The sequence below is a fragment of the Mixophyes fleayi genome, chromosome 1, assembly GCF_038048845.1.
Source record: "Mixophyes fleayi isolate aMixFle1 chromosome 1, aMixFle1.hap1, whole genome shotgun sequence".
NCBI lineage: Eukaryota > Metazoa > Chordata > Amphibia > Anura > Limnodynastidae > Mixophyes > Mixophyes fleayi.
In genome coordinates, this window is record NC_134402.1 from 405530055 (window position 1) to 405543518 (window position 13464).

The 13464-nt window shown below is 38.0% G+C and overlaps 1 protein-coding gene across 1 annotated transcript in view; it reads left to right on the plus strand.

Annotated features, from left to right (window-relative positions):
- The window catches only part of CAMK4 (calcium/calmodulin dependent protein kinase IV), a 223190-nt gene that overhangs the window by 160691 nt on the left and 49035 nt on the right, over positions 1-13464 (plus strand). The window lies entirely within an intron of this gene.

The following is a 13464-nucleotide window of genomic DNA, read 5'->3' on the forward strand; positions in this document are numbered from 1 at the left end:
TTTATTATATTGTGGGGACCACTCCACTACACAATCCAGATACTTTTTTGGTGGAATTCAGACCAGTTGAGGGATTTTTTTATTATATTGTGGGGACCACTCCACTACGCAGTCCAGATACTTTTTTGGTGGAATTCAGACCAGTTGAGTGTTTTTTTATATTGTGGGGACCACTCCACTATGCAGTCCAGATAATTTTTTGGTGGAATTCAGACCAGTTGAGTGTTTTTTTATATTGTGGGGACCACTCCACTACGCAGTCCAGATACTTTTTTGGTGGAATTGAGACCAGTTGAGGGTGATATATTGTGGCCCCGGTACCCAAGTGCTTTTGGGGTGTCCCCCATTCTTTTGCATTAATATTTCTGGCTGTCAAAAGTCCTGTTTGTCAGCAGTCTGAAAAATAATTTTTAGCACTCCCAAGTGCTTTTGGGGTGTCCCCCATTCTTTTGCATTAATATTTCTAGCTGTCAAAAGTCCTGTTTGTCAGCAGTCTTAAAAAATTATATATAGCACTCCCAAGTACTTTTGGGGTGTCCCCCATTCTTTTGCATTAATATTTCTGGCTGTCAAAAGTCCTGTTTGTCAGCAGTATCTAAAAAAAATTGTAGCACTACAAGTGCTTTGGGCTCAGAATGGATTCAAAGCAGTCCACATATGAGCAGAATGAGCAACCAGGTTCTGTCACCAGTCCTAATGGTAGTGTTCCCAGTACGTCATCTGGGAAAGGCGATGTCAAACTACACAGTCTTTTGCAAACATGCCATTCTGCACACGCAGTGGCAAAGAGAGAATGAGGCCTTCACCTTTCTCTATTAGTGGCAGATCCAAAAATGTTACCGAGCCTACAAGTGGTGCACCACTACTGTTACGCGTCAAAGCCGAGCTGCAAGATAACAGTAAGGCATTAGAGGATAATGTTTGCTCTGAATCAGAAATGACACCAATCCCTGTGGAGAGTCCATCCAACAGTGGGATGTCTAATCGTGAGCATTCCGTTAGTGTACCCATAAAGAGGGGCCCTTTCAGCAGTTCTGCTGATGTGTGACTTAACAGCCCGAGTGTAGCCGGTGATACACAAATTGAGGAAGCCACTTTGGAATTAGAAGAGGGGGAGATTTGTGTAGGCGACGAGGGCGCTAATGATGATGTTGATGATTATGATGCAGGCAGATACCAAATTGCCTTTCTCAATTTCTATTTATATTCTAGATTATATAACGGCTGAATAGTTTTCTATTTTAGTCTAGTGGAGAGGGGATCTGATGCAGACAGATACCAAACTGCCTTTGTCCATTTCTTTGTATATTCTAATTCTACAGTCTATGCAGGCTGCTTTTTCTATTTTACTACAAGTGGATGGGGGAGGGGGCTTATGCAGACAGATACCAAACTGCCTTTGTCCATTTCTTTTTATATTCCAGTTCTACAGTCTATGCAGGCTGCTTTTGTTCTAGTTTACTACAAGTGGATGGGGAGGGGGCTGATGCAGACAGATACCAAACTGTCTTGGTCCATTTATTTTTACTTTCTCATTCTACAGTCTATGCAGGCTGATTTTTTTCTATTCAACTACAAGTGGAGGGCGGGGGGGGGCATAGATAGCCACCAAACTACCTTGGTCCATTTATTTTTTACTTTCTAATTCTACAGTTTATGCAGGCTGCTTTTTTTCTATTCAACTACAAGTAGAGGGCGGGGGCATAGATAGCCCCCAAACTACCTTGGTCCATTTATTTTTAATTTCTAATTCTACAGTCTATACAGGCTGCTTTTTTTCTATTCAACAACAAGTGGAGGGCGGAGGGGGCATAGATAGCCACCCAACTACCTTGGTCCATTTATTTTTACTTTCTAATTCTACAGTCTATGCAGGCTGCTTTTTTTCTATTCAACTACAAGTGGAGGGTGTAATATACACTCAAAGATGATGGCTACATTGCCAATAGGCTAAGATGAAGAGGAAGACAACCAGGTTTGTGTGCAGAATTAAGGACGGCCTACCAGGGATTAAACTGTTTTCTTCCTAATTTATTAGCTTTAGAATTACCTTACTTATACAAGAAACAGGTGGAGCACTAAATTAGGTTATTTTATGCGCAAAAACATTGATTTTTAAACAAAATTGCAAAACAAAACCAAACAAAACCAAAATACGCAAGGGCGGTTTGGCAAAACCAAAACTAAAACCAAAACACAACAGTAATCCAGATCTAAAACCAAAACCAAACATCTCTACTTAGTACCACACTGCCATATTAGACAATTCCCTTAAGCTCATGAGAGAAGTTGAAATTATATTTGTAAACTTTTAGCTCTGCTTGTGTACAGTTACTGTTTCCAGTGTCAGACTGGGACATGAAGGGCCCACCGGGGGAAATGCAGCGGTAGGGGCCCACTACAATGGGGTGTGGCCAACTGTAAGAGGGGTTGTGGTCAGTCATTAAAGGGGATGGGGTCAGGCCATGGAGGACAACGTATAGCACCTTAGTATGGTCCATAAAGAAAAAGAGGACATTTGCAGTGAGGAGCCGCGAAGGAAAAGACAGAAGAGAAGAAAGAAGTCAATAGGAAAGTAAGTGAAGGGGAGCAAATGCAGCATGGAGGGCACTGTGTGAAACAGGGGAGACAGGGAAAGGGGAGGGATGAATTGAATACAATCAATCATCATCAGCTATTTGTGTGCTGTCCATTCTTTGTGGTTAGTGTTCTCTCCCCTCATAGTGTACACAGAAAACAAATGCTATACTACAGTACTAGAGATCAACCGTTCATCATATGAAAACCACAATATAAGGGTATAGACTAAAAATTAATATATCCATGAAGCACTATGGAGACCACAAAATTATTAGCATAAAAATATATGCACATTTAAAAAATTACATAAATCTAATTACACTCTAGACACTGGCAAATAAAAACAGGACTCTAAAAAATGATCTACCCACAAAATGTACACTCAATAATAATCCAATGCCACTACAAAGGACAAAAGCAAAACATTAATATTAAAGCATATAGCAGATGCAATCCTATAAGGACCTAACTGTCTGAATGTGTTTTATTCTGATTAAGATATGCTTCTATAGGGAATAGAGTCCCACAATTGATTGAAAACAAATAAACATGGAACATGATATAAACAGTGAATTTGGTTACTAGTTTATTAGGAATCCATTCATTGGTCAGCTGCAATAGGATCCTTTTATAGAGGCACTGAAGACGTATATTGCAATGAAGCCATTCTAATTTATCTCCCTCCCTCCGAGGTCACACAGTGGAGAGCTCTAGAGAAGTTTGCACGATTTATTACTTACTGATTACACGGACTCACACTGCAGTTAGGATGGCAACTTTATGACTACAGGACGCCTGCAACTACAGCAGAAGGAGTAATCTGAGATCTGTGTCACTGTGAAGCATTTCTGCCTCTCTCTGTCTCAGGAGCAGGAAGTGTTCTCACGTGCTGGCTGTAGGCAGGGATTAGTTTGACAGTCTCCGTTTCATATGTAGACTGACCGCAACTCGGTAATTCTCTGCTCTGCCTCACCAACAAAGAGGGCGGGGTTATCAGGCAACAGGGCCTCCCGGGGGATACCCCGGCTCCCCGGCAGGCCAGTCCGACACTGACTGTTTCACAAACTATAAATGTCACATGCAAATATGTGATATTTGCCTGTTCCAGTAAATCAGTGCATTACTGACATAACCTTTTTGAAAATGTATTTTGTATATGACAAAGAATCACATGACAGATGAAAGAACATACTTTATGTCCATAAACTATTATTGAATAAAATGCCACAAAAGGCTTTTGAACCACGGGTATTTTTATTGATATTTTGTTACATCTCAGATAAGCTTTTCAAAAATTTTGAAAATAATATTTTAAAATTAGAAATAAGAATGTAAAGGAAAAAAAAGAATATGTAGGTAGACAGAAAGTATAATTTCCATATCTAATAAGTAGTCAAAATATATGAATTAACTCAAACCATCTATTTCCTTTTGTTTATCTGCTTTTAGAAAAGTGCTGAAGAAGGAAGTTGTTCCTCTGAACTGTATAACTGCACATACACATTTGTAGAGAGGAATAAAACTCCTGTGGGTATATTTACTAAACTGCGGGTTTGAAAAAGTGGAGATGTTGCCTATAGCAACCAATCAGATTCTAGCTATCATTTATATAGTACATTCTACAAAATAATAACTAGAATCTGATTGGTTGCTACAGGCCACAGCTACACTTTTTCAAAGCCACAGTTTAGTAAATATACCCCCTTCAGTTCAGATCGCCCCGTGATTCGAAATTTTGAGCGAGTTATGTTAAATTAGTTTCTAACTCCTTTATTCCTATTTTATACAGAAGTCAGTTAACATTATATTTTGAGAGAAATTAAAATGTAATTTATGCCACTGTGTTCAATATCTTCAAAAATTCAAATCTAAACTTCAATGTTTACCAATCTAGTATTTCCCTATGAGCAAACTTCTGTTGTTTTAGCACTGATTTGACAGATTTACAAGATATATGCCTAATATATTAGATGATTGCTATGTTTATTAAAGAAATCGCAAAACATATGGGATTGATTTATTTTAGTTTAATAAGAGCTTAAAACCTCACCAGGGAGGAGAAATGGGTTCTTGGCCACTTGCGATCCCACCCTGTACTGGTGATCAGGATGGATAATGGTGCTTGGTAATGGTGGGAGCATGGTTGTAAAGGACAAACATATGTACCATTGGGAGATTATGCAACAACATGTGAATGGTGAGTGTTATAAGAGATTAGCATGTGACTAATTTGTTTATTAAAGAGCAAGTAAAAACAATAATTGAAATTACTCCTTATATTACCTCAAAAATATACCTGAAATAACTGAAGGGTTTATACTTAACTAAGTCTTTCATCATCCTATAGCAGGTTGCTTAAATTAGGTTCTTAATGCATATTTTGATCAAACTATGGATGCCCATCTACCACGTCTCATGTTTATTCTAGAAGTTATATTATAGAGTTTATATTACTGCAGACTTTAGCATATAACTGTATTTGATTATGTATAAATATATTCTTAGCGCTTAATGTGTGCACCCGCATCTCAGATTGAATATTAATTCATCAAAACTAAAATTATGGGTATGTAACTTGGTTAGACATTGAAAAAATTGTACTCATGGTTTAGAAATAAAGATAGACTTCTGCTAGTTGTTAGTTTATTTATTGTAAAATTAGAGTAATTTATATCTGTCCATGCCCCGGGATCTACATCAGAACTAGAGATGCTCAGGCTTGGTTCCCCGAGAACGAACCCACCCGAACTTAGCAGAGCCGAGCTGGCTCGGTACTTTCGCATGCCCTCGGAATTGAAAACGAGGCAAAGTGTCATCGTTACATCGTTGGATCTCGCGAGTTTTGAATTCTATAAGTACCACTCTCCACGGCAATCCAGCGCCATTTCACAGAGAAACACAGAAGGGGTAGCACGGTTCTTGGCAGTCTCTAGTGCAGTTGGGCAGTGTCATAGCTAGAAAAAAAAATGGAGGGGTATCAGTGTTCTTCAAAGTATCCAGGGACATTCTACTAAGTTATAGCTCACACAGAAACAGGAGAGCTCCATTACTAATTGTCATTGTTGAAATAGAAATAGTAGGGCTGGCAGTCTTGTTCTTAATCTGCAGTCACATAGTACTGTGTTATATAGCTGACACACAAACAGAACAGTTCCATTGCTAATTGTCATTGCTGAAATAGAAATAATAGGGCTCGCAGTCTTGTTCTAAATCTGCAGTCACATTGTACTGTGTTATATAGCTAACACACAAACAGGAGAGGTCCATTTCTCCATTGCTAATTGTCATTGCTGAAATAGAAATAATAGGGCTGGCAGTGTTCTTTAAAATCTGCAGTCACTTTTTACTGTGTTATCAAAATGGAGTCACAGCAGTACTCAGAAGACCAGGAGCACCAAGCAGCTGCTGGCAGCAGTCATGATGATAGTAATCTCTCTATGTCATCTGCTAAAGCCTGTTAAAGTGCATAGTGTTTTTAAGTCAGGGAAACAAAAATGTAAACACCTTTTACGTTGGTAAAGAGAAAAAAAAACCTGTAATCCAGGCAGCGTTATCTGCAGAAAAAAATTAAATTGCCAACATGCCATTCTACACACGCAGTGACAAGGAAAGAATGAGGCCTTCGCCTTTCTCTATAAGTGCTAGTTCTGCAACTGTCACTGAGGCATCTTCTTGTAAGGTCAGTCATGACCAAGCAAGACCTTGTCATTTTGACTCCAAAAGTGGTGTCCAAATACTTTTACGTGTAAAAGCCGAGCTGGAAGAAAACAGTAAGGCATAAGAGGAAAATGTATGTTCAGATTTAGAAATGACACAAATCCCTGGACTGGTCTTGATCTGATAATGCACGCATCCCGGGGGGGTCAGCGCTCGTCGCCATGTATTAGCTGTAGAATTACCACAGTTATCCAAGGAATGAGTGGAGCGATCAAATGAACCATAACTGATTTCATGAACCATTCTCAGTTTCACTGTACCGGCCATGTGCTCAGGGTACTCCTCGTCTTCATCTTCCAAAGCTTAGTCTGCAGGGGCCAGTGACACACCCATTTGTATTCTGAGGTCTCTTAGCTGTTCTTTAAACTGGACATATTTATTGTCCTGCCTAAGGGCCTGATGTGTATTATTTTTCTGAAGCACAGTGTATCTCTCGTGTACAAGCTCTCTTAAATCCGGGATCTCATCCAGTGGGTCACGTTTTAACTTAAGTATGGTGTCCTCCACTGCTTCTATATATTGGTTTAAATCTCTATTCACTGCACCGTATTCCAACATGACAGATTCCATGTTTCCCACACGTTCCGTGTCACAGTCTGTCTGAAGCAGATCTAATGCCACTCCAGTTGTAATATCTGTTCCTGTGTCTACATAAGTTAGGCAGTTCTTCAGGGATGAGAAGGCGGTATCCACAGAGGAGAAGGAGATTAAAGAAGCAGCACGAGCAGACATGGTTTAATAATGTAGAGTTCATTGACAGCACTGTTAGGCTTAAGGCAGCTAAGCTATTGGTAGCTTGTTTTGTGGGGGCCCAAACAAACCAAGCACTTGAGCCACAAAAGTAGCACTGCCTGTTGCTGGAGTGCTTGGTTTGTTAAATTGTACATGTAGTTTTCAATACATTACATAAAGATGGGTGGGAGGATCCAAGGACAATTCCATCTTGCACCACTTTTCTGCCACTGCTGTGTGGCAATGTTTCCTAGATGTGCTATGAACTGCTGTGTGCTTGTGCCGTTGCTCTTTCGCTTAGCATCCAGCCAACTCGCTGCAGTCTTTGCCCGAGAGTGGATAAAAATATTATTGTGACCTGTGAGGTGGTCAAAGTTGACTAGAAATGACTGGAAATTAGTGTTATTGAGGTTAATAATAATGTAGAAACAAAAAAGAGCAAAATTATGTGATTGTAGCATATTTTAGCTATTTTTTCTAAAAAATACTTATCCAAAACCAAAACAAAAACACGCATGGGCGGCTGTGCCAAAACCAAAATAAAAACACAAAGTTAATCCAGATCCAAAACAAAAACAAAAACCAATGCACAGGGTTCAGTGAACATCTCTAATCAGAACGGCCAACAGGGAATTTCAATGTAGAATGCTGAAACATCACAGAGATGTTAAAGCCCAAAAAAATGGACAGTTGTATGGCTCAAAATTTATGGGAAAGCTGTTTAGGCGATGTCGGTGACTTGAAAATTGTAGGCATTCAACACATTCCAAAGACCTTAAGAAATAAGAAAGATGAATTATCTTCTATGAGTTGAGATCAAGTGGATTTACAGGCTAAGGGCTTTACAACCTATAGACTTCGCACACACCACTGTAAATGACCTGTACATTTTATTGGTGATATATTTAATCCAGACATGTGTACATGTACTCTGACCATGACAAAACCTCCATGAGCAGAAGTGAACCATGTATGTTATAGTGGTGGTTGTACAGACAGTGTCAATGATGTGTATCACTGCAATTTTATAATATTGAATATAAAAAGAAGTAAAATACAACTTCCCTCTCCCACAGTATATGGTTTCTCCGTCCTGCAGTGTTTGGTTACAGCATACGTCACCCAGCTGTGGACAATTGACCATTGGGTCCTAACGTCTACTAAAAGACCAGGTGGTAAATGAATGAACATGCGGGTTCTTCAACACCCGCGTGTTCAGCGTGTTCGGCGATTAAATTTCAAGCGGCGCTGCATTGTAAAGGGAAACTTCCCTTTACAATGCAGCGCCGCTTGAAATTTAATCGCCGAACACGCTGAACACGCGGGTGTTGAAGAACCCGCATGTTCATACATTTACCCCCCAGGATGAATCTGCAAACTAAGTAGTCCTTTAAGGAAACCAAGGCACAAGGACTATGTCCTATGATATTACACTAGCTCCAATGTGTTGGCTAATGGTATCAATATTGTTATTTTGGTCCTATTGACCATAGTAGGTACTGTTTAGTCCACCACCTGCCCAAATTCATTTCTTACTTTGGACATTCTTAAATGTTTGCAGTAGGTATTTTAATACATCTGGATGCTGCTATATAGAGCAGGTGGTCTTTTATTACTGTTTTTGTATATTATTTATGGTGTGACACACTTTAACTTGTATGATATTAACAACTACTGGCACCTTGTTTTTAATGGCTTCAACGTTTAAGTGGTTTGTTCTTTTCTCAAGAATGCACTTATTTTTGTATTCATAAATACTGCATACAAAATTAGTTTCACCTTGGATTAGTGTTCTTTAAACCTACAAGTTGTTTCCAGACTCTCAAATGAGCTAAAATTTGTCAAATTCCAAATATTGACAAATTGTATCCTTCATCTTTGCTCACAAGTACTATTTTTGCAGGTCTCTTAATTCAGTGTGTAAATTAGGAAATGTTATTGGTTTTAAGAACCAATAGATGATGAGTGATAGCTATAAATATGAGTAAATCCTTTGGTGTGTGTTGTTAAAATCTGATAATTAAATGCAATCCTATTTTAATAGAAAATAAGTGTTAGAATTTGAAGGGTTGAAAATAACTTTTTTTTCATGTATATTAGAAAGAAAATTTGTATTTTTACAGAAATATACCATACTTACAAACCTTCCCGAAAATGTAAAAATGTTTTTATAAATAATATTGAAAATAGTGTGACATACTTCTCATGTTTGCCTGTCAACAGTGCAGTCCGAACTTTAATTTAGTTTCAGAAAGTGCTCTCACTGATGATATCACAAAGTGTTTGGTCAAGTACTTAAAATTCTGCTCAGATCCATTTGTTATCATGAGTCATCCATGATTTTCATCTAGAAATAGTCATTGTTCTAAAACATGTGCAAAGTTAAGCTGGCTGTGTCATTCAATTACTTAGATATTACATATAAACCATTAGCCTCTGCTCTCAAAAGGTTGAGTTTCTTTTCATTATCCGTACAGAAGGGAGATCTCTGTAGCACAGGGTATTTCATATCATCTTCTATTACTAGACATCTAAATCATTATTACTTGACATACTTTTTGCCAGCCTGTCTGCAATGTTGCTGTCAGAGGACAGGGATTACTCATCCTAAGAGTTGAAAAGAAAATATTCTTTCCTTCTTAAAAATCTCATATATTTTCTAATAATTTTTTGGTATAATGCATTAAAACAGCAATGCAATACTGAACACATGCATGTTTATACATTATTTTTAAGTGTAAACAAAAAAGATGCCATTACTCCAACTTTACTTCCACCCTAAGGATGTATGCACAGGGATCCTTTGCACTAGTAACTAGCTGCAGTATTCCAACAAGGGTAAACAATGTAAATCTAAAATGTTTACATGTGTTTCCGGGCCTGTCACGAACAGCACTCACCTGAGCCTGCGTGATGCGTGTGTGACACAGGGTTAACCAAAAAACAACCACATGGTCTGTCTAAAATGATTAAATTCTTTCCTATCTATGCTACACACTAGCTTTGCGATACTAACTATGCTACCACCAAGGTTTTTTCTGACAAGAGCTGACACTCTTATTTAGGAAGCCTTCGGTTCTCCCTAGCATTAATCTAACACAATTTACTTTAATCAGAATTCACATAAACCACAATATTCTCCCCGTTTCAATTATGTAGCGTCTTGACCAAACTGTCACATGAATTCGTAAGAACACAGATGGACATATTCAATTGTCGGCGGAAACTCTGAAAATCTCGCGCTCCGCAAACTATTACCGTTATTACGGAAATAGCGCGCGGAAGAAACGTTATTACGGTAGTTTTCTAGCTGGATTACAGCTCGCAGCTCCCTGAGCCGCGAGCCGAAATCCAGCTAACTATTACCGTAATAACGGTAATAGTTTTAACGCGGCGGGAAAAATAAAGAATTGAATATGCCTCAGAGACTTGAACTTATGAAGTGTAATTTAATATGGAAAATACATCCACAATGCTTAAGATAAAACAGTTAATAAAAAGGCATACAAATATAAAGCTATTGTTTCTTGTAAATTAAAAAGGATAAAACACAGAATTGATACCTCATTTATAATCAAGTTTCTGGTGCTGGGAGAAGCAGGATAAATGGGACCCTCTTCAATCAAATTGGCTCCCTTAGAGTGAGCACATACTTACAGTTACACTACAGTTTTAAAACCAAGCTGCAGGGCCCACAGCCCCCCTCACTGTGATGTCAGAACCAACAGGTCTCAAGAATGCAAATTAGGGTTTTATGATTCTGCTGTAGAAACACCTTTTAAGTCAGGTTTTCTTTACACTGTCCTAACTTTTCAACAGTATGGCTTACAAACACGATTTTACCTCCACACAACAGGTCATAAGTTTCCCTTCATCTGCATACCACACATGCCTCTGGTAAGTTGATATTGGAGAAAATAATATGATCATTTCCTGTGACCCTATTCAGCTTGAATCTGTCATTAACATACAACTCTGTCTCTGCAGTCAGCATGTCTGAGGTCTCCCAAACATGTGTTAGATTTCATTGTCTTGAAAGAGAGATTTTCAAAGGCTTTCACATTTGTGACCTGCCATAAATGGTACAAGGTGCTACCCTTATCTACCAGCCCCCTCTGGGTAGTTTAACATAAACAAAACCCATTGATCTAAACAGCTTCTCTGAGAGTCATGTCACACTATTTCTAGGAATTAATTCACAAACACATATTTGCAGATTTATGTCTAAAAATTAGCTTGCACATGACAGGGCCCTATAACTGTAACGGACATTGTACAGATAAAGGTGAACTAGCTCAACTTGCACTAATTATATTTAAAGTAGCAATGGGAAGAGCCATAAAAAACATGTTTTCTTATTTTTGCCCATTGGTCCATATAGAGTCATAAAATAAAAAAATATATTTATTCTAAGCTGTATCTTATCTTAGATAAACGATGAAGAATTTCCATGGATAAATTAAGGATTTTTTTTTTTCCAGAGATGCATTCCCAAAAATTAAAATTGATCTGATCATGAAGGAGTATAAACTCTTGAGTCATAGATTGATTAAAATGAGCTGTGTAATATGCTGGTATTTAAGAATGGTGGTTTGGATCTAAAAAGGAAAAAAGTGAAGGAGATATGATCTACATTGTTATGTGAAACAACTTTTAGCATCCTTTAGCTGAAAAGTTCCCTAATACCCCAGTGCCTGAAGTTCCCAAATCCCCTGGTACATTATCTTTTTGGGCAGAGTTAAATTTCTTCATGTATAAACAAGGACAATACTTTGGTTTTGCAGTTTTAGAAGTTAAATAGGCATCTTCTGACTAGGTTTCTGGGTTTGTAGGACACAGTGGAAGAATTATCATTGGTGTGGCAGGTGCAGTACACCGGAGCCCATGGAAATTATAGGGCCCGCTGCATGGTAGATGTAGAGGGTCAGGGGCCCCGGTTCTCTTCTCCCCACCTCCCTGCCTCGGGAGCCCACAGCACGCTAGTTCCGCCTTTGGTAGGACACATGATTACCTCTACTGTACAATTGCTGAGCTGCCCTGGAATATATATTCTGCTAGATGCTTGAATGCATTGAGTTGGTCAACTCTGATCTATCCAAATAAAAGGTATTTTGTATAAAACTTTTTATATAAAAGAGTAAAGTTGGTTTAAAATTTGTAGAAAGTGTTATAAAGTACATGAGCCTGTCTTCTTAAAACCGATAAATTGCCTTATCTTACTGCAAGAGGAGTAGATGCCTGGAAAAATAGTCTACATGCATGTATTTATTCTTATAATTATTATTATTATGCTTTATTTGTAAGACACCAACATATTAAGTAGCACTGTACAGTGAGGTCATAAAACATATAAAAACGTACAATAACATGAAACAGAAAGTAAATATGGCCTATCCAAATGAGCTTACAATCTAAGAGATGTGGGGAATAGTTGATACATAAAGTAGTGGAATAGTAATTGTATTGAATAATCAGTAGTAGAGAAATACAAAAAGGATTAGTACTGAGTCACTTATCAACAACATTTTCCTGGGAATGACTTTTAATCTACCAGAGTGAATGATGTGATGTTTAATCATGACAGATAAGGCTTTCTTATGGTAGCATATTGTAATACTTTTTACCTGTTATAGTCATTGTAAGGGAAAAATTGGACAAAAATACTCGTTTCCACTATTATAATCAGCTATTGCTTCTAAGAACAGGGATACCAGAATTGTGCGCTTTATAATAGGTTTAACACATTATAGTGTACAGAAACATATTTATTTCAGTTAGTGAAATGTCTTTCCCCTTGTGATATGTCACTGTAAAATACTCATATACACAAATCCTAAGGGTAGAAATTAAGGGAGAAAAATCGATAAGTGGGGGGAAAATAGTTGATTCTTCCCTTAGATGGATGTCCATAGGCTTATAGCATTTTTAAATAAAAAATAGTAGTAATAAAATGCCAACAATATGTCATGTGGGTGTTTTGTCGCTGAAAAAATTAGTCCATGTTCTAGTCACTTAGTCAGATCTTTGTCAAGACCTGAGTACATGACTGAAACATCGACTATCTCCACTTTTTTTATCATAAAAGTATTTTGATCTTTTTTACAAGCCTGGATAGTGCACCACTTAATTGTGAATATTATTGTAACATATGCTTCTGACTTGGAGCAACATTCCAGTAGCCGACTCTAGGATATGTGTGTGCAGACCAAACTGGTTTGTGTGTGTGTGTACATACACATATATATATATATATATATATATATATATATATATATATATATATGACATTAAAACAGCTCTGCCCCATCGAGGCATCGACTCCACAAAGCCTCTGAAGGTGTCCAAGACGTTATCAGCACCTTTAGGACTTGGCTCAGACCTGTTTTTTCAGCACATCCCACAGATGCTCGATCTGATTGAGATCTGGGGAATTTG